This window comes from Podarcis pityusensis (genome assembly GCF_964106645.2).
Source record: "Podarcis pityusensis genome assembly, chromosome: 14".
Lineage (NCBI taxonomy): Eukaryota > Metazoa > Chordata > Lepidosauria > Squamata > Lacertidae > Podarcis > Podarcis pityusensis.
This window is the reverse complement of record NC_138039.1, coordinates 37,274,345-37,301,074: the sequence shown is the minus strand read 5'-3', so window position 1 is coordinate 37,301,074 and position 26,730 is coordinate 37,274,345. Positions and strand designations below refer to the sequence as shown.

General features: G+C 44.6%; 1 protein-coding gene across 1 annotated transcript in view; it reads left to right on the top strand.

Moving 5' to 3' along the window:
• The first annotated feature begins 10,937 nt into the window (after positions 1 to 10,937).
• Positions 10,938 to 26,730, top strand: part of CTXND1 (cortexin domain containing 1) — a 38,301-nt gene continuing 22,508 nt past the window's right edge. Inside the window, exon 1 of the mRNA XM_080980615.1 lies at positions 10,938 to 11,272. The gene's annotated coding sequence lies outside the window, so the exon portion shown is untranslated. The remainder of the gene's footprint in view (positions 11,273 to 26,730) is intronic.

Sequence of the window (26,730 nt, the reverse complement as noted above, 5' to 3'; positions counted from 1 at the left end):
CGCTCTGGTTTCCGTCACGGTGTCCCGTTGCGCCAGAAGCAGTTTAGTCATGCTGGCCACATGACCCGGAAAGCTGTCTGTGGACAAACACCAGCTCCCTCGGCCTGAAAGTGAGATGAGCACCACAATCCCATAATCACCTTTGACTGGACTTAACTGTCCAGGGGTCCTTTTCTTTTCTTTTTTTTTTTAACCTTACTTTCAAACTCCCTGCCTGTTTTGGGCACCTGCTAAAACCATTTTTGTGTGTGTGGTAAACCCAGGGATGCAAATTTGATGCGCATTCTAGTACATACTTTTATTTTTATTTGTTCTTTTTGTCGGTTTTTCGTTGGTGGTGTGTCAGTGGGATATATATTATTATAACGCATTTTTAAAAAAATATTTTAAAAAACCCTGCTAACTCTATTTAGAAAAGAAAAGAAAATTAGCCACCCTTTCACCTGGGAGGGAAAACGTTAGGGCTTGTTTCCGGCATTTGATTTTTATCGGCAATTGGAGTGCGTATTTTATATCAGCTGTTTATGGGTTTTGATGCTCAAGCAGCAGGTATATAAATCCTGATAAATAAATAAATAAATCCCATGTTAAGGGAGATTGATGAGGAGACAGATGTTTCATTTAAATTTCTTAATATTTAGAAACAAAAAGTCTGTTGGCCAGGATTGTTGTAAAGACCAGAGTAGCTTTACTTCTTAAGTATGTTTATTTCATCACGTGGTATCGTTGAGACATCAGGTTAGCAGAGGGGACCTTCTGACCTGCTTTGCACAGGACGGCCCACTGTTTGAAAGCCTGTACAGGCGAAGAGATGAAAAATGAATAAGAAGGAAGAGCAGGGGCCTCACACCTTCCCATCAGAAGTGAGCAGTTGCAAGACAGAAGAATGAGCAGGCAGTTCCAGTTTCTCCATGTTTCTCGGTTTTCCAACCTTAAATTCAATTCTCCATGCTTCCACATCAGTTTGGGATTTTTTAAAAAAACAACATGCCCATGTGAAAAATTCATGAGTGCTTTAGTGTGAATTTCTCCTAACACATGTGCTTGTATGCAATTTTGACTAAAATGTGCATATTTTTTGCAAATCAATTTCCCCTAATTTGATGCATTTCTATGTGCCATTTTCACTAATGAGAGTGTTTTTATGGATGTTTTACCAGAGGCATATGCATTTTTGTAACGCATTACTTGACTAGAGAACTGCATTGCAGAACCCAGAGAAGTGTAAATTTCAAAGGATGGCTGTGTTTCAGTTTGTGCAAGGTTTCAGAAATGCATATTAGATAGATTTGTCTTTAAAAGGGAAGAGAATCACATTCTTCCCCCCCCCCATCCCTAGCAGGGACACAAGCCACCTGGTCACTACACCTGTATTTCTATTTAAATTATAGTAACTTATAGATTGGCCAACAAAGGTCCATATAGTTAAAGCCATGGTTTTCCCAGTAGTGATGTATGGAAGTGAGAGCTGGACCATAAAGAAGGCTGATCGCCGAAGAATTGATGCTTTTGAATTATGGTATAGGAAAGTATTTAGTTATTAAATATAGGAAAGTATTTAGTTATTAAATTTATATCTCACCTCCTTCCTCCCAAAGGAGCCCAGAAAGGCTAAGCACACAGATGGGGAGAATCGCTTGTACAGATAAATAAACTTAAATAAGGTCGCTCAGTTTTTCTCTTTCTTTTCCAGCATTTTTAGCCTGTGGCGAGTCTTTCCCCGTTCCTTGGTGAACAAAGTAATTTCATTTACTCACGTTATCCTATTAAGGACTAGTCCCTCAGCTGACAACGGGATTCTCCATCCACAGCCTGTGCTTCCTGAGCAATTTCCCGGTAGCCTGACATTTTTGGGAAGTGGCGAGAGGGAGCCACAATCACTTCAGCACATATGCAAATATAGATCTCACACATTGAAACGTTCCACAGAGTTCATTTTGGTCTGTGTAGTGGGGAGAGAGAAGCAATTTATCTCGCAGACATCCCTTTGGGACAAGATATCAAATATAAATTTCTCATTAATTATAAGCCTTTCATTAGACAATATCCATTAAAGAAGAGGCTTTTGACATTTACTGCCTTTTTTACCATGCCTTGTTATGTAGCTGAGTGCAGCAAAGATCAAACGCGAGGACTTTTCAGCTTTGGAGAACAAATAGGTTGATCAAAGAGGAGAGGTTTAGTTTTATTTGTAAGTGCTGGGTTGGAAATATAAAAGCTGCTTTCGACCAGCCTCCTCCCCAATCTAGCCCAGTGTTTTCTACTCAAGCAGCACCCGTCCAGGGTCTTAGTCAGAAGTCTTTCCTTTGGTTTGTTTTAGTCTTTTAAAACGGTAAACCACCTAGGGCACCTTATCAGAAAGTGTTAGGAGACCTTGCAGCTTGGGTGAATTAGGTCAGAATAATCACTTAATAGTTTCTGTAGACCAAAGGCTATATTCATGCAGGAAATATTTACAGGATAAGTGGAGATAGTAGGAGAGAAATAGCAGACATCTTGTCTGGAGAGAACAGCAGACAAAAAATGGCTCAGCTTTTAGAGGTGGGGCTAACTTAAGACATAGAGGCTTACAAACAAGCGCTGGTTAGCTTGCTAGACAAAACCATGCCCTTGTGTGATTTAAACTAACACATGTTTTAACTAGAATCTCAAAAAAAGGAAATGTATTTGCTTTCCTCCAACAGAAAGGTGGTTTATAAATGCAATAGGCAAACCATAAATGTTATTTGCTGCTTGATCTTTTAAACTGGAGGCACCACAGACTGAACCTGGAACCTCTGGCATGCAAAGCACTGAATGTTCTACCACTGAGCTGTGGTTCCTTCTCCATTAGGTTTGGGAGATGGGAGTCTCCAGGTGTGTCATGTGGACTGTTGGTGTTCAGGATACCTTAAGGACTGCTTGATGCCTGATCACCCAGGTCTTGGTGAGGGGCACTGTTAGTGGTCCCTCACGGCTTGTAGGTATGGCTTGCATCCACCAGAAGCATTCAGTACTGTTCTGCACAATGTAGGAACTGTGGCTTTAACGTAGCGGCATCTGCCCTTTGGAATTCCCTCCCCTTGAATATTAGACAGGGGCCATCTCACATGTCTTCTTGGCACCTACCGAAAGCCTTCCCCTTCCAGAAAACCTTTTAAGTTGAGTTATTTTCCCATCTGCATCTGTACTGGAATTATTTTAAATATGTTGTTATTGCATTATCACTTGTTGTTTGCCAACAAGTGCAAGATATAAATTTCATTAATGAATTCTGTGGAACTCCCTTCTGGCTGAGATCAGACAGGCCAAATTCCTGTTGACCTTCAGGTGTTTGGTGAACACACACACATACACACACACACACACTGCCCTTCCCACTGACAGGGACTCAAGGTGGTTTACAGGTAAAAATAAGAACAGCTAAAAACATAGAAGAACAATAATTAAAAACAAATATTGATAGAATTAAATCTCTCTCTCTCTCTTCTAAGAAAACTATACAAATACAATAAAAACAGCATAGCACCAACTCAGGTCTCCAAAGTATTCACCTGCCAGCAAAAAGACAACAAGGAGGGAGCAAGTCTATCTTCTTTAGGGACTGAGTTCCAAAGTCTGGGAGCAGCTTTTTAAATGTCAACAGGCATTTTAAGGAAACTTTTCCGATTTCATGGTTATTCCCCCCCACCCTGCACGTTCTCTAGATCATCAGTACAATAAGTTGATTCTGCAGACTCAAGAAATAAAGATTATCTCCATTTGAATTTCCTTACTCTGTGATGAATCTTAGCAATCTCTTGCAAAGGCCAGTGTCTGTCAGGTCCAAACCACTTCAAAATAAGGAAATACAGTTTCCTCTCTCTCTCTCTCTCTCTCTCTCTCTCTCTCTCTCTCTTTCTCCCTCTGCGTGTGTGAATATATTCGACCTATATGAAGTTGAAGAGGTAATTCCCTACCTGACAACTCACTGATAATGTAGCTCACACAACCTGGCACCGTATTTACTGATCCACATCCCTAACAGGAATGAAATGCTATGATTCATTTCATCTTTTCCATGCGGCATTCGCAAACGGGGTGGATTATAGAAATTGGAAGTTCTTAAGCTCAACTCTTTGAATGGAAATGAGCCTGTATCTGCTTATACCTTCTAATACAGAGATGGCAAGATATAAGGCTTTTCCAGTCAGCAGAAAGACTGCTGTGGATCCAAAGGAAGGGAGAACAGGACCGAGAAACAGGAGGGATGGTGCAGTGTAGGAGTCCTAAACCTATAGGATAGTGGTTAGAGATGAGGGAACCCTGACATTTTTGAGCCCAGAGGGCCCATTTAGAAATCGGGGTGGGGAATTGTCACGGGCAACCATAAAATACTAATTTCTATCTGCACACACAGACACAACCAGGCAGAATAACCTCTCTCCCAAAAGTCATAGACAAAAAAATCAGTCATAACCCCAAGCAAAGAAGAAGAAGAAGAAGAAGAAGAAGAAGAAGAAGAAGAAGAAGAAGAAGAAGAAGAGGAGGGTTTGGTTTTGATATCCCGCTTTATCACTACCCGAAGGAGTCTCAAAGCGGCTCACATTCTCCTTTCCCTTCCTCCCCCACAACAAACACTCTGTGAGGTGAGTGGGGCTGAGAGACTTCAGAGAAGTGTGACTGGCCCAAGGTCACCCAGCAGCTGCATGTGGAGGAGCGGAGACGCGAACCCGGTTCCCCAGATTATGAGTCCATCGCTCTTAACCACTACAGCACACTGGCTCTCCAAAGAAAAACAAAGCCACTTTCCCAAACTTTGTGAAAAACATGCTGGGAGGGGGGAGCAGGTGTACTTGATGGGGGAACAGCAACATCTAAGTTTGCTATACAGCGGTACCTCGGGTTACATACACTTCAGGTTACATACGCTTCAGGTTACAGCCTCTACTAAAGCAGAAATAGTAGCTCGGGTTAAGAACTTTGCTTCAGGATGAGAACAGAAATCGTGCTCCAGTGGCGTGGCGGCAGCAGGAGGCCCCATTAGCTAAAGTGGTACCTCAGGTTAAGAACAGTTTCGGGTTAAGAACGGACCTCCGGAACGAATTAAGTACGTAACCAGAGGTACCACTGTAGTGCCTGTGAGTGCGTGCTGAAGACCCTGTGATAGGATCGAACTAGGACTGGGGAGACCAGGGTTCAAATTGCCACATGGCCATGAAGTTCACTGGGTGACCTTCGGCCAGTTCCTGTCCTACCTCACAGGGATGTTGTGTGGATGAAATGGGAGAGGGAGGATGGTGCGCCAGCAGTGTAGCTAGCCGCTTGGGTGCCTGGTGTGGGGGCACGTCCTGCAGCCAGGGGTGGGGCGAGCCATCTGTGGGGGTAGGACGAGCCTCTCCGACGCTTGGCACCTCTCCACCGCCTCCCCCTCAGTTGTAGGGTGGCTGAGGGAGGGGCAGTAGGCAGACGCAAGTCTCACGCTGCCATTTCAGGCAACGCGGAACCTGCAGGCGCCTAAGCCACCACGTCACTCCCAAAAAGTTTCGTGAGTCCAGTTTTTTATTTTTTTAAAAAAACTAATTTTGTCACACACACACCCCTCAGTGATGACACCTGGGGCAGACCGCACCCACCCAACCCCCTTCCTCCACCACTACGGTGCGCTTTGTACTCCTTGAAGAAGGAGGCAGAATACAGATGCAGCAAAACAAGTACAGTGGTACCTCGGGTTACATACGCTTCAGGTTACATACGTGTCAGGGAACTGCCATCAGTGCCGGAGGGAGAGAGAGAGCTCCAGAGGGATCCCAGAGAGCGTCACGGGATTGGGAGAGGCAGCCCATCTTCTGGGGAAGGGAATCAGCTCAGCTCCAGTGGAGAAGGGGGGCAGATGGGGGAATCTGAGAGGGAGTCACATGACTCTTTGCCTGGGACCAGCGGGGGGAGGAAGTGTCCTCCGCTGCCTACGCCTTCCTTGCACAGAAGGCTTCCGTGCAGGGAAAGTAGGAGGAGACTGGGCGTGAAAGAACTTCTTTCCTGGAAGAAGTTTAAGAAACGCCCACTGACGGATTCTGCCAGCGATTGAGACAGCCACGGGTGAGTGGCTGTCCGGACAGAGAAGGTTCACTTAGGCAACCCAGCCAGGTGTGGGCACCGGCTTACGCACGAGCAACCCCTTGAACCACTACAATACACTTCAGGTTACAGACTCCGCTAACCCAGAAATAGTACCTCGGGTTAAGAACTTTGCTTCAGGATGAGAACAGAAATCGTGCTCTGGCGGCGCGGCAGCAGCAGGAGGCCCCATTTGCTAAAGTGGTGCTTCAGGTTAAGAACAGTTTCAGGTTAAGAACAGACCTCCGGAACGAATTAAGTACTTAACCTGAAGTACCACTGTAATGAATGAAACTGAAAGAAGAATTGCTCATATGGAACTTACGAAGCTGATCTTACACCACCAGATCAGACCGTTAGTCCATCCAGCCCTGTATTGACCACTCAAACTGGCAGAGGCATCAGGCGAAGGTATTTCCCAGTTCTGCTATCCAAGATACCTTTTGACTTGGCGTTTCCTGAATGCAAAACAAGTGCTTTATCACTGAAATGCGGCCCTTCTGCAAATATTGATTCCGAATAAACGGCCGGTAGGTCCCTGGTGGCACAGAATTTGTAAAGTCTCCTGCCTACAGTGTAAAAACGCAATGCATCAAGACCTCATTTCGATAATTAAGAAAGATGTAGCCTTCAGTTCTTTTAACATCTACACCTTTTCAGCATGAGGGTTCCCTTGAGGTCAAGTTTCCAGGGTTCACATGCCAAGGGTGTGCGGGGCCAGAGGCAAAGACAGGTGGGACAACAGAGTGACTCTTACCTTTGTACAGCAGGTGACATTCCAGCCCCACAGAAGTCAGCAGCTTCTATACCCAGCTCACCTCAACACTCGCAACTTCCACCCGGGCAAGCAAGAGGCATGGACTGGTTGGATGCAGAGGAATGGTGGGAGGAACCAGCTGGGAAGAAGGCTCAGAGCCTGGGGAGTTGTGGTGGGTCAATGGTGAGTGGGCAGAGGAAGAAGAGGGAGAAGATGGGGCAGAGGAAGTGCTGGAAGCTGAAGAGATCACAAGGCTTAGTGAGCTGGGAGAGTCTGTGGCAGATAGAAGTCCAGAATTAGAGCAGAAGCTGAAGCAAGAGAGACCAAGAGGCAGAGATGAGTCAGGTTGGTGAAGAGTCACAGATGTCTACCCCTCCTGCTGCAGCAAGCTCCCCTCCTCCCAGTCTTCCAGAACCAGAAGAGGCGTGAAATGAGCGGAGCAAATACAGACATGCAGGCACAGTCTCTGGTTACTTGGGAGGAAACCCTGGAGGATAGGAGACTTAGGCAGCTGTGGGGAGGCAGTCTCAGCACCTGCTTCATGGGGGTAAGACCTACCAGAGATGGATTGCTGCGCTCGTGTGCAGATTGCTTTTTTGCTAATAAAGAGTTAACTCCAGCTTACTTGGTGTGATTTACTGCTGGCTTGGCTCCTGTCACTTTGCTTGTCTTGACCTGACTCTGCCGGATTGTGTCCACCACCTCAAGGACCTCAAGACCCAACAGAACAGGATACCTGCTGCTTTTAAAGGTAGGACACTGTCAGCCGGACACTGGTTCCTTGTGGTACCAATTGATGTTGAGAGAAGGATCAGGAGGTATGTGAGCGTGTGCCTAACAACTAACCTAACACAGGAAGGCAAATTTTACATTTGTTGCTCCTTCTTCTTTTGCCCCTGGCCCTGCACAGCACTGACATGTGGCCCTTGGAATGTTAGAATACGGCCCTCGAATTCAACAAGCTTCCATACCACAGGCTTAAAGCTATGTCTCAAGGCACAAATTGAGAAATCAGAGCTCGTTTCAGTTTGTTTTTCAAAACATCCCTAAAGCTAAATCCCACTAATAGGCCAGGGGCTACTATTGAATTAATGTTGTGTTGACCCTATGTGCCAAGGCATCCATTTCAGTTAGCCCATCATGAGAAGCAAGCGAACGAAATAATAAAAGAAAAAGAAAAATAGATGCGAAATACGGCTCTCTTCCCCTTCAGAGTTATCGGCAGGACAGAATAATAATAATAATGCAACACTTACTAGAAGGCACAAGATTCTCCCTACCCTTCGCAACTGCTGCCAAGATATGAGAAACACTCTTATCGGCAACACAAAAGGCAAGTTTCCCTTAATAAAAGGAGCTCTCTCCGCGTTCTGGCAGTCTGAGGCTTCTCTGTTGCTTTTCCCGGGCAAGAAAGATCTCTGTGCCACCAATAAGGTAGCTGTGAGTCCTACTTGACAGAGGACAGCTCTGTGGAGAACCTGAGGGCTGCATTCTGGGCAACGTCCTGGGGGCAATGTGCCATTTGTGAGCAGGGCTGGAGGTAAACGAGGTGAAGCCACAGGTGTTGATCTTACCTTCGTTCGTTAGGCTAGCATCTTTATACCCCACACATCTCTCTCCATCAATGCAGGCAAGAAGCATCATCAGAGCTCAAGGACATGTTCCAGCCGGTCAAAAATACTCAACGAGGGGGCAAAGCAGGTCTGGTGAGAGGCATACTCTGGGGAGAGTCCATGGGCCAAACAGAAAGTCCCATTTGGCCCTCGGTTGCCCATCCATGCACTTCTTGACATGAGCCAGTGTGGTGTAGTGGTAGACTCGTAATCTGGTGCACTGGATTCGCTTCCCTGCTCCTCCACATGCAGCTGCTGGGTGACCTTGGGCTAGTCACACTTCTTTGAAGTCTCTCAGCTTCACTCACCTCACAGAGTGTTTGTTGTGAGGGAGGAAGGGAAAGGAGAATGTTAGCCGCTCTGAGACTCCTTCGGGTAGTGATAAAGCAGGATATCTAATCCAAACTCTTCTGAGGAGGAGGAGGCTTGTCCCCAGTCTAAGTCTGGTTTAAAGATCAAGAACCATAAGAAAGGACATCAGAGTAATTGGCATGGCCCATTAACAGCTGGCAACACCTGGACCCAGGTCACCTAATCACTCTTCCCCACCGTGGTGACAGCTTTTGCATTTTTACTTAAATTACAGTAATTATTGCAAAATGTGCATCTATTCATATCAATTAGCACATGCCACTTTTATGCAAATTTGCTGTGTTTTGGGCAATAACGTTATGCTGAGTCATGCTACGGTATATAGTGGGCTGGGATAGGTTCATCTAGATCAGTATTGTGTACACTGACTGGCAGCGACTCTCCAGCATTTCAGAAAGGGGGCATTCGCAGGGGATTGAACCTAAGAGCTTCTGCATGTGAGGCAGATGCACTGTCAGCCCTTCCCTGCTTGGCTCTTTATGTGTGTGTGTGCTTTATATGCTTTTCTGTTCTTCATTCATTCCACCATTTACAGTGCATTTCCCTGTCACATTCTCAGCCGCAGAAAGCATGTTTCTTTTCTAAAGTGGATTTGTTGCACCCGGGTAACATAGCTCTTCGATTCCCTTTAATTGTATAAGCCAACTTTTCTGGGATGTGCTTAAATCCCTCCTGCAAAATGCTGAACGTCTGGTAGCAACCCAACTTTTGAAACAGAGTGCGCCAGAGAAGTTTTGAGCTGAAGGCACCTAGCCAGGGGCAGATTCTTTCCTCTGTATCTTAGATCTGCTATACTGCTTGCCCCTATATGCTCTGCTTTGTAATGTACTGAGTTCATCTTGTGATCTCTCCTTGGGAAAGGATGCCAAAAGGTGGTTCTGGATCTTCTCCCCACTCAAGGAAGTGGGGAGGACAAAACAGAGTTTATTATTCAAGCTAGGGACCTTCTAGGTATCCTTTCTACTGTGCATCCATGAATATTTGTGCTCATGATGGTATCTGTCATCACACTATTGCAGTTTGTTCCTGCAAAAATTTTGGGGTGGACACACTGCTGGGTTTTCGATCAGTGCATGTTCCATAACATCCTGCTGAAATCCTGTAACTTTTTATGCCACAATTTTGTACTGGGTTGCTGGTTTTTTGCAATATAGTACAAGACTGCCCTTCCAGATGGCAATGGTGGCAATGTTGCGGCAACATTGGGGAAGCATACAGAGCCAACAAATAAAGCGAAATAATGTGCGAATATTCCCATTTAACTCCGGCATGAATGCACCATGATTGTGTCCGTGACACGTTGCACAAGACACCAGTCTGGAGGGGCCCTTGGACAATAAAGCTGCTATCCTAAACATGCTTAATAGGAATGAACACAGAGGGACTTACAAGAAAAAAACACATATGCATAGAATTGCAGTGTAAATCCACAATAGATGCTACATGATTCACAGCGGCTGTTAAAAGCAGGCTCTGGATCAGGGACCCGCCGCTGCTGCTTCAAGGGACAAGTCGCCAGCTTTCAAACATGTATTAAAGAGTGCAAAATGGTAATCTGGTCCCTGGATTTCAATTTCAATTTTGTCTGATGTGCTTTCTCCTGCTGACCCTTCCACTCCTGTACTCGTTCACCGCACAAGCCTGGACAAAGAAATAACTTCTAATTCCTCCTCTTCACTCAAAATACAATGCATTACAAGACTTAACCCTCCTCCTTTGCTCTCTATTGCTTGTTATGATGTGTGGTGGGGGGAAGTGCTGGAAAATTGGGCTTTCTGGCTCTGCATGCAAATTATAAGGGGGTGGGGGAGAGGGATAAAGGTATAAAGCAGGCAAAGGGTCTTTTTCAAATGGTACCACGGTGATGCCATTGGGCTGATGCAAAACTAAAAAATCTCCCCATCTTTCTTATCTGGTCCTCAGTGCTGTGCATCTAGCTCCTTTCCCCTCAATGGGCTGTTTGCACAGCCTCTGGCTAGGGCAAGCAAGGGACTGCAGACAGCAAAGCCCTGGACAGTGGCGTGGATGTGATGATCAGGAACACGCAGCCCCCCAGGAGGTGAATTGTGCCGAAGAGAAGAGGAGGAGGAGGAGGGAGAGCCCCTCTGGCTTGACACAAGCAGGTGTCGCTCGGAAGATCAGCCCTGCTCGATCCACCGCGAGCCCAATGCAGCAAGCGATTCTGATATTGCAGCAGAGACGGTTTCCTGCAATTAGTTAGCAACTGGGAAAACCTGGCTGCTTTGTGGCAACAAAGGGAGTGGGGAGGCAGCTTCCAGACGTGGGCTGGTGTCAAGAGGAGAAGGGGAATCTCTCATTGGTCCTCTGGGGTTTCTTGGATCAGCTGGAGGAATTTCACCGCTATGCAAGGATGCTCAAAGATTCTGTATCTCGTCGACGCGTCGCAGGGAAGAGCTCGCTGCTTGGTACTCCTGGACTGAACAAGTTCTGAGAGGTTGGTAACTCTTATTTTCCCCCAGTTGTTTCCTAGAGAAAAGGGTTGCTTTGTAGCCTGCTAGCTCTGCTCACCTGTACATTGCATTTTGCAAATAGCAAAAGCCGTTGACTGTGAGACAAAACTGTGTGTATGGATTGGCACTGAAGCTCCGAGACTGTACAAGGACTTTCCCACTGAAAAACAGGCAATCGCTGAGTTCCATTTGTCAATATCCGGGAATGGCTCCTTTGATGGAGAATGAGATTCTGTATTTGACTACAGTGCCTGTGATCAGTTTCCAGTTTGTTCTACCTGAGGGTGTGTGTTGCAGGTGAATTTTGTTATAAGCTTTCATGCAAAGGATACTTCAAGCAAATGCATGTTTGTGTACTGAAGCAGATGTTCAGAAATGGCATTACCAGTGTTTTGACAGAGAGTGGGTCATGGTGGGATGTAAAGTTTGTAATGGAGCAAAGAATCTGTTTCTTTTCAATGAAGCGGGAGTTGCAGAGAAGATAAGAGTTTGGATTCTAAAAGTAGGCCTGCCACAATATCTCAGCCTCAATGATTTGGGGTGTGTGTCTGTGTGTCTCTAACTCTGAAACTATAGAACCCATTTTGAATTATTTTATTATGAATTCATGATATTAATTCATCATTACATCACTAAAGAGACCAACATGAGGATTTCTTTTTTAAAAAAGAACATCTTACTGCTTGAAATATGTTCATCTTTTAAAACCACACATAGCCATTTTTTAAAAAATGTATAGAGAAAATCACACTGTTAAAGTCTCAACACAATGAAAGTGAATGATCTGTATTTATTCCTGTTACACAAATGTATTTGTTTTTGCTGCCAAAATTCAGCAAGGAGCATTAAATATAACAATAACGTTAGTCTTTCGAATCTATTTTTGTGAAGGGAATGCTATTTAAAACTTCTCATGAGCTTTACAGCCTGAGTCTGTGTCTGTTTATTGGAATACAAATGCCTCTGTTTTCTGCAAAGCTTATTCCAAAGTAAATATTCACACGATTGCAGATGGATTCTCTCAAGAAGTAATTGTAGTGAGAAACTACACCATCAAGGGCTTATAGCTATTTCTTCTCATATACTGTGTGTATAACCAGTTTCTTTTTTTTAATTAAGTGGTTATAAGGAAGTTTTTAATAGCTTTTCTCCTGTGACGGAGAAATAAGAAAAGGTTTCCCTTTCAAATGGGACTTTGTATATAGCCCGGTCTGACAAAACCCATTAAACTGCAGAAAAAGAAAAAGTCAGACATTAAAGTTATTCCACTGCAACAGTGAAAGTAACAATGAGAAAGTAGAAAGGGTGATAATCTGAATCTCAATGGACCTTCTCCTCATCTGTTGCAAAGGAATATGTTAATTTCCCCTAGTCCAGATTTACTGAGTTGATTCCACAGAATCTGGTGACATTTTGTATAGTCCTGTGGAACCACAAGTTTAGTTGCAATGCACCTGTGGTTAGAGCTGCAGCCTTGCTTGCAGATGGTGTCAGATTGAATCCCTGGCATCTCCAGGTAAGGTGGAGAAAGTAATCTAGAAACCCCCGAGAAACCTTGCCAGCCTGTATAGAGAATATTGAACCAGGTGGACGAATGGTCTGAGTATAAGGCACTTTCTTATGTTCCTTTCATTTGGAGAAGAGGGAGCGATTAGCTCAGTGGTAGGGCATTTGTGTTGCATGCAAGAGGTCCCAGCTTCAATCTTCAGCTGGACCACATAGGCAGATCTTTTGCCAGCTGGTGTAGGCAATGATGGAGCTAGAGAGATCCACTGCCTGGCATAGTATAAGGCAACTTTCTATGTCCTTATCTACCCACTCATAATCACACAGTGCACACTCAACACGTGTCGTTAATTCCTTTAAGAGGTAGCAATGGATGACCAGGAGTTAAATGGATTCATGGTCTAAGAGGAACATGGTACCCAGATAAGACTTTCATGTTCAGAGGCAGCACACCTATGAACTGTGGGCATTGGGATGAGAATCAGAAGATGATGCCCAATTCCTCGATGCCCTTAGCTTCTCAGAGATCCCAGGATGGCCAGGGTTTGGATGCTGCTTAGATGCAGGATGACAATATACAGCAAAATTTTATGCATGCCTAGCCAGATGTTAATCACATTGCCTTCAATGGGGTTTACTCCCAAGTTAGGGATGCAGGAGAAATTTGATTGAAAACGCATTTCAAGCCGAACCCATCAAATCCACACTTTCCGAAACTATTTATGAACCAAAACACAGCTATCCTTCAAAATTCGCTCATATCCGAATTTGCAATGCAGTTTCCCAGCCGTTTACAAAAATGCATATATCAAAGGAAGGTGTGCATAACAGATGAATATATTAGTGAAAATAACCTACAAGAGTCATTCTATTAAGGAAGGTTGCTTGCCAAAAATGGGTACATTGGTCAAAACTGCATAAAAAAGTGTGTTTAATATGGAAAATTCACACTAAAAGGCTGATGAATTTTTATCATATATATATACATATATATATATAATCACAAAGGGCTGCAACATGCAGAGAACTGAATTTAAAATTGGAAAAATGAGAAACCTAGTGAACCAAAATGGGCAGATCTTTCCATCCTTACTGCCATTTTTGCAGGCATGGGATTGCAGCTTATCGTATTGCACAATACATTAACGTGCACAAGGGTCTCTGAATGTGCTTTATACATTCAGCAGTGAATAACCATTTAACATACAATTTATCAATGTGTTTTATTGATTACGGCAGGGAGGAGAAATGTGTAGCCCTCCCACTCCCATCATTCATAGGTCATTTTTTTTGTTAATAGTTTTGTAAGGTGCTTAGAGGTTTTATTACAATCAAGCAAAATATAAAATTTGTTAAATAAATTAATAGCTTGCTGGGGGCTGGGGGGAGCCCACAAAAGTTGGAGGTCCCCCTCCCTGAGTTGCAAGTAGATCTAATTCAACATTTCTCAGAGGCCTTTTTATGGAGATAAAGTTTTCTCCCTCTCCCCCCTCCCCACTCCAGAAAAAAGGTGGTCACTGGGCAGAATATTCTCCACCATGTTTTGTGGTGGTGACCATTTCACGCAAACGATACCCCCAAAATGATGCAAGGTTTGGGGAGTTTGTGGAGGAAGTAAAATAGCTGCCAGGCTGCCAACGCGGTTGCTGATTCTCTCCTTCACTGAAGTGGCAGCGAAAACAAATGTTAGGGTTTTTTTTAGAAAAAAAACAGCAATAACTGGCACTGCTAATGGTGAGCCTCCATCTTTGAGAAAGTGCTGGAGAGTTTCTCCTTCCCCTGGAGTAGTTCAGTGAAATGGCACCCCCAATTTCTCCACTCACAAATAGGTTGGAGAATTTTGATAGAAAGGGCCATAGCTCAGTGTTGGAGCATCTGCCTTGCCTGCAAGGAGTCCCAGGTTGAGTTCTCAGCATCTCCAGGTAAAGTTGGGAGAGAACCCTGCCTGAAACCCTGGAGCAGGCTTCCTCAAACTCTGCCCTCCAGATGTTTTTGGCCTACAACTCCCATGATCCCTAGCTAGCAGGACCAGTGGTCAGGGATGATGGGAATTGAAGTCTCAAAACATCTGGAGGGCCGAGGTTGAGGAAGCCTGCCCTGGAGAGCTGTTGCCAGTCAATACAGAACTAGATAATGATTTGTCCACAGCTCCGATAACAAGGGAAGAGTTCACGGTACACCTTTAGGCGCCAGGCAAAAATGTTCCTTTTCAACCAGGCCTTCCCTTGACCTGATCAACAACCAGGGCTAGATTTAGGTTTGATGACGCCCTAAGCTACTGAAGGTAATGGGGCCCTTTATATGTCCAGCTGTCCTTTGTCAACAACAAATTGTAGCTGTTTTTTTGTGTTGAATATATGGTATATGGTAATTTATGGACCTAATAGGTATCTAAAGCCATTTGCACATATGTATTTTATCAAAGTAATTGTTGAACTGAAATACAGTTAAGAAGTATATTAATAGTGAAAAACAAATAAGAAGTATATTAATAGTGAAAAAAAATTTAAGCTCTAACTTAAAATGATTTTTTTATTCATAACAAATTTAATAATGCAAACACATTGGCATTTGGCAATAACAAAAGTTCCTTTAGAAACACAATTTACAAAGGCTCATAATCTAGTCTCTAGAAACTTGCTATAACATGAAATAATAATAGCAAACCAGTGATATTTTAGGGAGCAGGCAAGCAGGTGGGGCCCATTACTTACATCATAGGAGCCTACACAACCCAAAACACTGTTGCTGTATGTAGGTTTTATTTTTTATTTTTTTATCTTATATTTTGGAAATGTACATCCAGTTGTTTTTTTCCTTTAAATTTTTTGAGGGTCCACAAGAGAGTGGGGCCCTAAGCTATAGCTTGTTTAGCTTATACGTAAATCCAGCACTGTCAACATCCTATACCCTTTAAAAGGTGGCTCTTTTTCGGGGGGTGTTATTGCATTATTGTTTTTATTTTGTTATTATATACTGTAATCTTCTTTGTGAACCTCCCTGAGACCTCCAGGTCTAGGGCGGTATATAAATTCAATAAATGAATGGTGAGCTCTGGCACCTCTCTTTTGAGAAAAACAGCACTGGGTGTAAGTGATGATCTGGTGGATTCAGTACAGTGGTACCTCTGGTTATGTACTTAATTCATTCCGGAGGTCTGTTCTTAACCTGAAACTGTTCTTAACCTGAAGCACCACTTTAGCTAATGGGGCCTCCTGCTGCTGCCGCGCCGCCAGAGCACGATTTCTGTTCTCATCCTGAAGCAAAGCTCTTAACCCGAGGTACTATTTCTGGGTTAGCGGAGTCTGTAACCTGAAGTGTATGTAACCCGAGGTACCACTGTACTTTAATGGAAAAGAACAACATTGTACAAAAGATTATTCCATGTATCACTTACCTCTGAAAAGCATTTCTCTAGAAGCATTTCTCTAGAAGTCAAATCTGTTGTGACCTGAGGAAACAGAAGGAGAGTTAGGAAAGACAGGTAAAACTGTTTATACGGCTGAAAGTCTCCAGATGGGGGAAATGAAATGTGAATCATTAAAGTGATTGGGAGTGCAGGGGTGGGGACCAAAGCAAAAATTGGGAATCTGCATGCAATTTGAACTGAGGGAACTTGCAACCATTTGTTTTTTTCCAGAAGTGACTCTTTGTTGCCATTATGCTAGAACTTACTCTCTTTTCCTGGACCTGATCTATTCGACGAGCGCAAGCGCTTAAATGTCTGTTGCCTTCTCAAAACTAGAGAAGCAACATCACACCTGTCTCTCTGTGTGTGTGTGTATTCAGTGCTGTTTTTCTAGAAAAAGGTGTCAGAACTCACTGTGAACACCCCTCTTGTTCTCTTAGAATGGCAATGGTGCCTACCTGAGAGGTGCCAGAACTGCATTCTGCCAAGTTCCAGCTGAAAAAAAGCCCTGTATATAAGTGCGGTACTTTCCCGTCTATAAGACGCTTCCGTGTATAAGACGCTTCCTATTTTGGGGGGGGGCCTCAAATTCAAGAAAATGGGGGGAGATGGCACAGAGTTGTTGAGGGAATTGACCAGAGTTGTTGAGCTTTTTTCGGGGGGCTGAATGCCAAACCGAATATCAGTCACCCAACTGGCAAACGCCCACAATCGCAAGCGACGCAAGCCAAATTGACAAAGCAGCAGCCAGTCCAAAGCAGCCCTTGCAGCAGACACCATTCACCCACCCAATCACTAGATCCTGCTCATGGATGCAACCAATCGCCCATCCCCCCCCCTCTGCACTACCCATGTATAAGATGACACCCCCCCCCCCATTTTTTACTTTCTTTTGGAGTAAAAAACCCTCATCTAATATACGGGAAAGTATGGTATTTTCTTTAGAAGTAAATAGATAAAACAAATGGCTCACTAATAATAATAAATAAATAAATAAATAAATAAATAAATAAATAAATATAATAATTTGTATCCCGCCCTCCCCAGCCGAAGCCGGGCTCAGAGCGGCTAACAACAATAAAAGTAACACAGCATTCTAAAATCAATTCATTCTAAAATCAATTCAAAATCAAATTAATGGCAACCATTGGGCTAGAGTTCTGTGAGGATTACCAAAGGACTGTGCCTTGGCCTGTCTTGCAGGTCCTGCGGAAAGATGTCAAGTCCCGCAGGGCCCTAGTCTCTTGTGACAGAGTGTTTCACCAGATCGGGGCCACAGCCGAAAAAGCCGTGGCTCTGGTTGAGGCCAGCCTAACCTCCCTGTGGCCCGGGACCTCCAAGATGTTTTTGTTTGAAGACCGTAAGGTCCTCTGTGGCACCTACCAGGAGAGGCGGTCCCGTAGGGAAAAGAAGAAAAGGAAAGGAAGGCTTTATACCAGTTTATACCAGGGCTGGCATCACTGTTAGGCAGAGTGAGGTGATTGCCTCAGTTGGTAGAGGCTGGGGGGGGGGGCAGAAAAGCAAAATATGGGAGAACAGCATGCCATGTGGCCAGTCCTGCACTCCGAATGCCTGCCTGTGGCCATTAGATGTGGCAGAGGATGGTGTCCCATCACTGATGACTAAGACTGAATAATAATAATAATAATAATAATAATAATAATAATAATAATAATTTATTTATACCCCACCCATCCGGCTGGGTTTCCCCAGCCACTCTGGGCGGCTTCCAACAAAACACTAAAATACAATAACCTATTAAACATTAAAAGCTTCCCTAAACAGGGCTGCCTTTAGATGTCTTCTAAAAGTTTGGTCGTTGTTGTTCTCTTTGATATCTGGTGGGAGGGCATTCCACAGGGCAGACGTCACTACTGAGAAGGCCCTCTGCCGGGTTCCCTGTAACTTGGCTTCTCACAGTGAGGGAACTGCCAGAAGGCCCTCGGCGCTGGACCTCAGTGTCTGGGCAGAATGATGGAGGTGGAGACGCTCCTTCAGGTATATTGGACCGAGGCCATTTAGGGCTTTCAAGGTCAGCACCAACACTTTGAATTGTGCTCAGAACTGCCATTGAAGTCTGTTTTAAGCATATGGAATGGTATAGAAATGGGGTGGAATAATGTTAACGACAATGTAACTGATCTAATTTACGTTAATTAATTACATAAATCATGTAAGCTGTGCAAGTTCACCCCAGCAGACAGAACAAGATCACAAGCCAAACCGTCTTTCAAGGAAACTTGCCTGCTGTCGAAACTTCCTTAATATTGCATCCTGTTTAAGGCACCAGCCAGCCATGCCTTTTTTTCGGGATACTCCATTCCAGGGTGGTTTTCTTCCACCTCCCCACAACAGACACCCAGCATTCTGTGGTCATTGAGAATTCTCAGCCCTCATTGCACTATTTCTTTTTTTTTCCCAGGAGAAAAGTAGCCCCCTTAGGTTTCCCCACTATTTTTTTCCTACTTGCAGAAATCTAGGGTCTCCACCTTCAAGGATGCAACACTCCCTATTGTCTTGGCAGCCCTATTTTGGCTACATAGCCATTGTAACTCAACACTGGAGATCTCAACTTGTATACCATACAGTCATCTCCCCACTTACACACAACTGAAGCGTGCAATAGGTAGCAAAGTGCAAGCTTCAAAGTATGGCTGTTTTTCGCTTGTTTTGTCCTTTTGGGAAAGTGTGAATTATGAACGTTCTACTTAAAATGCAAACTGAATTAAACTTCTTTACAATCCCTATAGCTGCCTTAAGCCCAGGAAACCTCAACAACCACCTTTCTCCATATAAAAGTTCCTGATCTTCAGGAATCCTGCTCAGAGTCCCATCATCATGAGTGGCAGGGTAGATGGGCAGAGGAGATGGGGTCTTTTTTGTGGTGACCCCAAGATTGTAGAACACTTTCGAGGAGAGATCCACCAGGTGTCATCTTTGCTTGCTTTTTAATGGACAGTTAAGAAGGTACCTATCATTTTCTAGCAGGTTCTGGGCCTGTGATCGCTTACTTCTTTTATTTGGTTACAAACAGCTTGTTGCTAATGCTACTTGTTTTTGTTACGGCATCTTAAATGTTTCTACTGTATGTCGGGCGGTTGTCTTTTCTGGGCAGGAAAAAAAATAGCTATAAATCTACTGAAAGAAAATTAAAATAAATAATGCAGGCAGAGGGAAAGAAAATTGGTGAGATTGTAGACTAATGATTTATTGCTATAGATAAGTGAAAAGCATTTAATGAATTACTGAGTGTGGTGGGGAAGGATTTCCCCCACCAAACAGAGGATTTTCCAGTTCAAAGCTCTGCCTTCTAGCCAGGGCATCATCATTATTTATTATGCTCACATCCCATCCTCCTTCAATAGGCTCAGAATGGTGAACAATGAGGTTTTCCCCTCCTTTTTATCTTCACAACAACCCTTTGAGGTAGATTAGACTGAGAAATAATGTATGGCCCAAGGTGAACCTCTGGGTCATGTCCCTTTCTGCCTCTTTGACTCCAGATAACAAAATTAAAGCTCCCACTTTTAAGCTAGCCACTATTGACCGTAGTGTCAGAATCCAAGGAACTATGGTTTGTTTAAACCAGGAATGAGAAATCTATGGCCCTCCAGCTATTGCTGGACTACAGTTCCCATCATTCTTGGCTGTTGGCCATGCTGGCTGGGGCTGGTGGGAGTTGGAGTCCAACAACATCAGGAAGGCACTGTGTTGGCTGCTCCAGGTTTCATATCTTGGGTTTAACCATGGTTTACAAAGCACCAAGTTCAGATATATGGTATCCTGTAGGCCAGAGCTTTCCATGTTGGTGGCTTTTTGTGATGGTGACACACTTTTTAGACATGCGTCATTTTGCGACACAGTAATTCAGTTTTACTAGCAAACCGGAGGTTAAACTAACCCCTTTCCAGCCCCGGGAAGAGCGTGGGGAGTGTTCACGAGAGACACTTACACACTGCAACTGACACACTAACGCATGGGTAGGCAAACTAAGGCTCGGGAGCCAGATCCAGCCCAATCGCCTTCTAAATCCGGCCCGTGAATCAGCGTGTTTTTACATGAGTATAATGTATCCTTTTATTTAAAATGCATCTCTGGATTATTTGTGGGGCCTGCCTGGTGTTTTTACATGAGTAGAATGTGTGCTTTTATTTAAAATGTATCTCTGGGTTATTTGTGGGGCATAGGAATTCGTTCATTCCCCCCCCCTCCAAAATATATTCTGGCCCCCCACAAGGTCTAAGGGACAGTGGACCGGCCCCCTGCTGAAAAAGTTTGCTGACCCCTGCACTAACGTGTCATGACACACGGTTTGGAAAGCTGTGCTGTAGGTAGTTTAAAGTGGACGCTTCCAATCTTTTCCTCCAGTGTGTGAAAGAGGAAGAAAGCAAGGAGAGAAATATGCAAGCCCAAGACTCGGGCAGGCTCATTCATTTGCTGGGGCAAAACTATTGGTTTCCTGTTACGTCTGAACAGAGACTAGCTGCCTAAAAGTTGCAGTTGTACACATACATATAACAACTTCGGGTCTTTGGAGAAGGGAGTGTGACGTAATAATCATTTTTCATTCCAATTCTGTTACTGAACGTTAGGGAACTTCTGGGTGATTTTACAACCATCTGGAGTCTTTGGCTCCCAAGAGATGTTTTAGCAATTCTTCTTTAGCCAATTAAACCTGCATGCATCCATTATTATTGCTTTTTCTCCTCAATTGCAAAGTTTGCTGTTCCATTCTTTCCAATGAGGCAACTCACTTCAACCCCCTGCAACTGCCTTTAATGCTACAGCCCCCCCCCCTTTAAAAGCAAAAATAAAAACAAAAAAATCTCTAGACAGGGTGTGTTTCAAACAGCAGTGCAGTAATGTTCAAGGAGCATTAAAGGGCTCCCGCTGAACACTTTACAAATGTTGCTGACTGAGCAGTTTCCCCTAAAGGGAAGCAAAAAATAATTTACTCTCCATTTTCTAAGCGAAAATTGTAGCGTCGCTCAGAATAACAGTTCATGTGCAAAAAAAGGGTGGGGGGAATTAGGGAGAGTCTAGAGGAGTGATTGCTAATGATTCCTGAGCTGAATGCCTCACACGACCATGAACTGACCTTCAGGCAACTGAGGAAAAACCGCCTGTATTTCCTATGGGTGCTTCCAATGTGAATCCCACCCGAAAACAACGGCAGTCACATGCTGGCAAACTCACGCTGTCCAATTATAGTTGACTGGGAGGTTTTTGCACAACAAACCTGCTTCAGACACAGAAAAATGCATTTTTAGGAAAGTGACTGCGGAATGCACCGGAAGGTGTGAGGTAACACTTGCTACGATGCAACGTTGCATAATTTCCCTACAAACGCAACAGGATGAATGCTTAAGCAAACAGACCACCTGGAAGCCCCTGAACTCTGGTTCTTTCAAGCCACAATGCTCTCCTTGTGCAAAGTGAATTCACCGGCACCTTTTACCTGTTGGCGTGAAGCAAGAGCAGAGGCAGGCAACAGAGGCATGCGTGCCGGTGGTCAAAGCCCAGACAGTGGCGTAGCAAGGTCAGGTGGTACCCGGTGTGGAAAATTTCTTGTCCCCCCCCCCCCCCCCACACACATAGAAATTATTAGAACAGGGGTCAGCAAGGTTTATCTTGTCTGGGCCGGATCTGTCCCATGGAGATCCCTCTGTGGGCCAGATCATGTATGTGCCTGCGATTTTCGGCATCTGTGTGTGCACAGATGCCATTTTTGGAGTCTGCGTGTGTGCAGACATGATTTCCGGCACAGTGTAAGAGAGTCTCTGCACCGGTTTAGCACAGTGTGCGAGCAGGCGGCTCAGTTCGCGGGCGGCTCGTGGGCCGGTCAAATGACCTCCACGGGCCGCTTCCGGCCCATGGGCCTTAGGTTGGTGACCCCTGTATTAGAAGAAGGAAAAAGATGTCCCACTCGAGTACAAACTGCAGAGACAGACTTTGGCGGAAAGAAACACCCCTCCCCTTCCTTATCTATCCATTCTCCACTACACAGCATCGAGTTCAGCCGCGTTTTGTTGCATTTGTTGACTGAACTAAAAAGTTTCAATACGTATTATGTTGATTTGTTGAGGTCAATTAATTGTCAGACGAAGTTATTAAACTCGTTTAAAATAATATTATTTTTTCAAAAAAAGTGTCATATTTTTGACATTTTGTCACTCCCCCTCAGTGACGACACCTGGGGCAACCCGCACCCACCGCACTCCCCTTCCTATGCCACCAAGTCCAGAGTTAGGCTGAAATGGGAGAGCCTGTTTTAGTAACACCTCTAAAATCTCAACCCTGGGCTTCTCCCCAGGTTTTCTACTCAGCATGGGATACGAACAGGCCAAAGCTCTCATAAAACAACGTGTTGCATACACTGAGTGCCAATTGGATCTAGCCAGGACCCCAACTTTTATTGCCAATGAATGCCCTTCATCCATAGGTCTCAGGATGGTTCAAAACATAAAAATGCAAGGTAAAAATACATTAAAAAAAGGAGAAACCCTGACAAACCAATAACCTCCTCCCACCCCCTTTTGCAAACAAAAATTGTACACTAGGAGAAAATTGCACTAAAATGCTGACAATTTACATAAGAACTTTTAAAAAAACTGCAACGTGATGCAGAAATGTGGGGAACTGAAACAAGAGATGGAAATTTGCCCGTCGTTATAATGTTCAAAATTTAGGAGTTCTGCTCTTAATAGGCAAGAGAGATAAATATCGCAAGTACCTCTCTTGTTAGTGCAGTGAGTTTAATGAAACTTTGCTATGGGCAGATAGAGGCGCAGCTGCAGGAAGGGAAAGCCTCTGAACTGACCCTTTAGCTTCTGTAAATTACAAACCATTCAAAAGGGGATCTTTGCAGAATGGAAAAATCAATGGTGCCAAGCTTCGCACTCGGAACGGTGCCTCGGGGTACTCAGAGTGAAATACGGCTCTATTAACATTCTTGCCATAGGAAGAGGAGTTTGGTTTCTCCATGAACCAGCTCACAGCAGGTTCATCGAAATACCATTTTTTGTAATAATGGCATCTCCCGGTTGTCACCGTCAGCAAAGGTTGAATGCCTACCACTGCTGACAATTAATGACCGAGCCAGAAATGGCATTGCCTTTCTTGAACAAGGAGACAAAACAAAATTCCCGTCTCCTTTAATGAGGAAGAACCTATACAATCAAAGTCTCCGTTGTTGCGAGGTCAGCATTTCACAGCCCATTGGCTTTGCAGTTGCCTGGCAGTTTGCTTCCCCAATCGAACCCCATTCATGTTTCAACAGGCAAGGGCAATCGATAGCCAGCAACTCCACTGCAGCATGATAGCAACTCAAAAGTTTTTGAACTCCCGCTTTCCACTTTCCAAGCACCAGCCATCCACCTGATGTGTGCCTTTGCCAGGACTGCGATATCAGGTTTCCAGGGAAAGGAAATGTTCCCTACAAGGTCCAGAGGCACCACATTGCAAGAGCAATGGGAAAGGAGTCTTCTTACCACTTAGAATATTTAATAATCACAGCAAGAGACAACAGAACACATCTCTTTAGAATGGCGGTGCTCCCAATTAAGGTTTACCCCTCCTCCATTCCTATTAATCTACGTCACTCCTACGTCCTGTAATCTGAGCTTGTAGCTTCTGCGCTTTCTGTTCTGACACTTTCTGAGCTCTCCGTGACTTTGGGGAAGGGGGGGCGGATACTATCCAGAGACTGTGAACCTGTTAACTCTCTCTCTCCCGGTGCTTCTTCTCCTAGCTGTTCCCCCTCCAGTATTTCCCAGCTTCTGCCTTCTGAACTATGCCCCTCTGCAAACCACAGTTCCAAATCTATACTGTCCTCCTACTCCTGGGAAGATTCAGGATCAGGAGAAGGGGGTGGCTTCAACCATTCTTCCTCAGTGTAGCCCACCTCAGCACGTTCCCTGACACAGGGGCGGAGCCAAACGTGGCAGATGCACAGCTTCGATGACTGGTGGCTCCGCCTCCTCCTCCTCCTGGTGCTTCCTCTAACGCTCTTTCACACACTCAGGCCCCATCTACCCAATACACTAAAACATTAGCACACTACTTTAAACAGTCATGATTCACGAGAAATAATCCTTGGAACTCTAGTTTGTTAAGGTGTTGAGAGCTGTTAAGAGACCCTAATTCCCCTCACAGAGAGCAACAGTTCCCATACTTCCTTGGGAAGAGAGCCTGATTGTTAAACCCTTTGGGAATTATAGATCTGTGCGGTGGTGGGCTTTGGGCTTTCAAATTGCCATGGGCAATGCCAAAAATTTGGTGCCCCCCAGCTTCTGCCTTCTGTTCTAAGTCACTGCTGTGACACCCCTTGTGTGGACAAACCAGCTGTGCTCCCCTGAGTCCACCTCTACGCTGTGAGGGGAATAAGGGTCTCCTATGAGGAAACTGTGGTTCTCCATATAGATTATGGTAAGAGATTAGGGGAGTTGTGGTCCAACAAGGGATGCAAGGAGGCAGTAAATTCTATCCCATCCTGGGTTTGTCACAATCAACACCATTTCTGTTCCACTGCAGTTTAGCTTCTGCCAGAACTAATCCTGTTTGCCACTCTATCTGCTCCATTTGACACTTATGTAATTAATTTCAGTGAAAGGGGAATAGCAAATAACAAAGCAGAAAAGAATGTCGCTATTTACCTAATGTTTGTGGATTGATAGCTAATGCTGCTTATATATCTTGCTTGCTTTCCATTCCTGACTTTGGATGAACATGCAAATTGTGGGAATTTCCATTTCTGAAAGTCCAACACCTTTCAGAGGGCCACAAGCTCTGTGCCCTAGTAACTGGTACACCCAGCAAGAAAATCTATGCCAGAACTATTGAAAGTTACAGGCTATTTGCGTCGAATCTTATTTTCAGTTGCTTTCTTCCTGTGATCAATGACTTAATCTTCCCACGTTAATTGATAACATCGAAGAGAATTTATCTGCGTCCTCATGATTTGTTTCCCCTTCCCAAGCCACTTACAACTCCCCTCCTGTAATTGATTCGGCACGTCACAAATGTGACATTAAGGAGGCAGCCCATAAAGAACACGGGCAGAAGCAGGTCTGGAATAAACTCTGCTTTAAAGCCACTCTAGAGCAAAACCATAGGAGGGTCGGATTTGTTGTTGTTTAGTCATGTCCGACTCTTCGTGACCCCATGGACCAGAGCACGCCAGGCATTCCTGTCTTCCACTGCCTCCCACAGTTTGGTCAGACTCATGTTTGTAGCTTCGAAGACACTATCCAACCATCTCGTCCTCTGTCGTCCCCTTCTCCTTGTGCCCTCCATCTTTCCCAACATCAGGGTCTTTTCCAGGGAGTCTTCTCTTCTCATGAGGTGGCCAAAGTATTGGAGTCTCAGCTTCAGGATCTGTCCTTCCAGTGAGCACTCAGGGCTGATTTCCTTCAGAATGGATAGGTTTGATCTTCTGGCAGTCCATGGGACTCTCAAGAGTCTCCTCCAGCACCATAATTCAGAAGCATCAATTCTTCAGCGATCAGCCTTCTTTATGGTCCAGCTCTCACTTCCATACATCACTACTGGGGAAACCATAGCTTTAACTATACGTACCTTTGTTGGCAAGGTGATGTCTCTGCTTTTTAAGATGCTCTCTAGGTTTGTCATTGCTTTTCTCCCAAGAAGCAGGCGTCTTTTAATTTCGTGGCTGCTGTCACCATCTGCAGTGATCATGGAGCCCAAGAAAGTAAAATCTCTCACTGCCTCCATTGGATTTAGGGGTAAGCAATTGCCTGGGGCACTGGGCTTGAGGACAAAGCCTCGCTTTTGCAAAAATCCCAGTAATCAGGATGGGATGGGTGGTCTCTTCTGAATTAATTCCTGCCTCGTTCTGGAGTTAAACATTAAACTGTCTCCAAAGCATCATCTCCCACACAAGTCAACCCTGCTAACTTCCATCACGTGAATTATAGTTTTTATTGAGATTTGACGCACCCCAGGCAAACGGAGTTTTATCCTACGCTGAAACGAAGCTAGATTTAATGTTTAGATCTGCAGCCTTCCTTGTGCATTTCTGTTCAACTAACCGGTTCCAAACACTGAACCAGACTGGTAATTAAAGCCATTATGAAATGTTTCCATCCGCAGAGTCATTTAAAACAGTTAATGTGCCGGGAGTTATTTGACGAGCAGAACTTTTGATACAGCAAATAGTGTGCGCTCTGGCGGCAGCATCGCATCTGAATTCATAATAAAGTGCTCCTAAGACTATGAGCTGGAGTTGCAGCAAGGCTCAATCTAGGGCAAGCGTGGGGAGTCTCACCTTCCTACCTGACCCTTGTGAGCCAAGATTGTGCCCAAGACATGCTGCCCCTCCCCAAGTGGCAGTGGCCTTACTCTGCAGCCCCTCTCAAGTGCTTTTGCCTTGCTGGAATGCGCTATTGAACATTGATATTAGGAATTAGGGAGAAATTCACTTCCGTTCGTGTTCAAAGGTGGCCCTCCCTAAACTTGCTTCTCTGAAACAAAACACAGCCATCCTTCGAAACTGGAATTTCTCTGAAT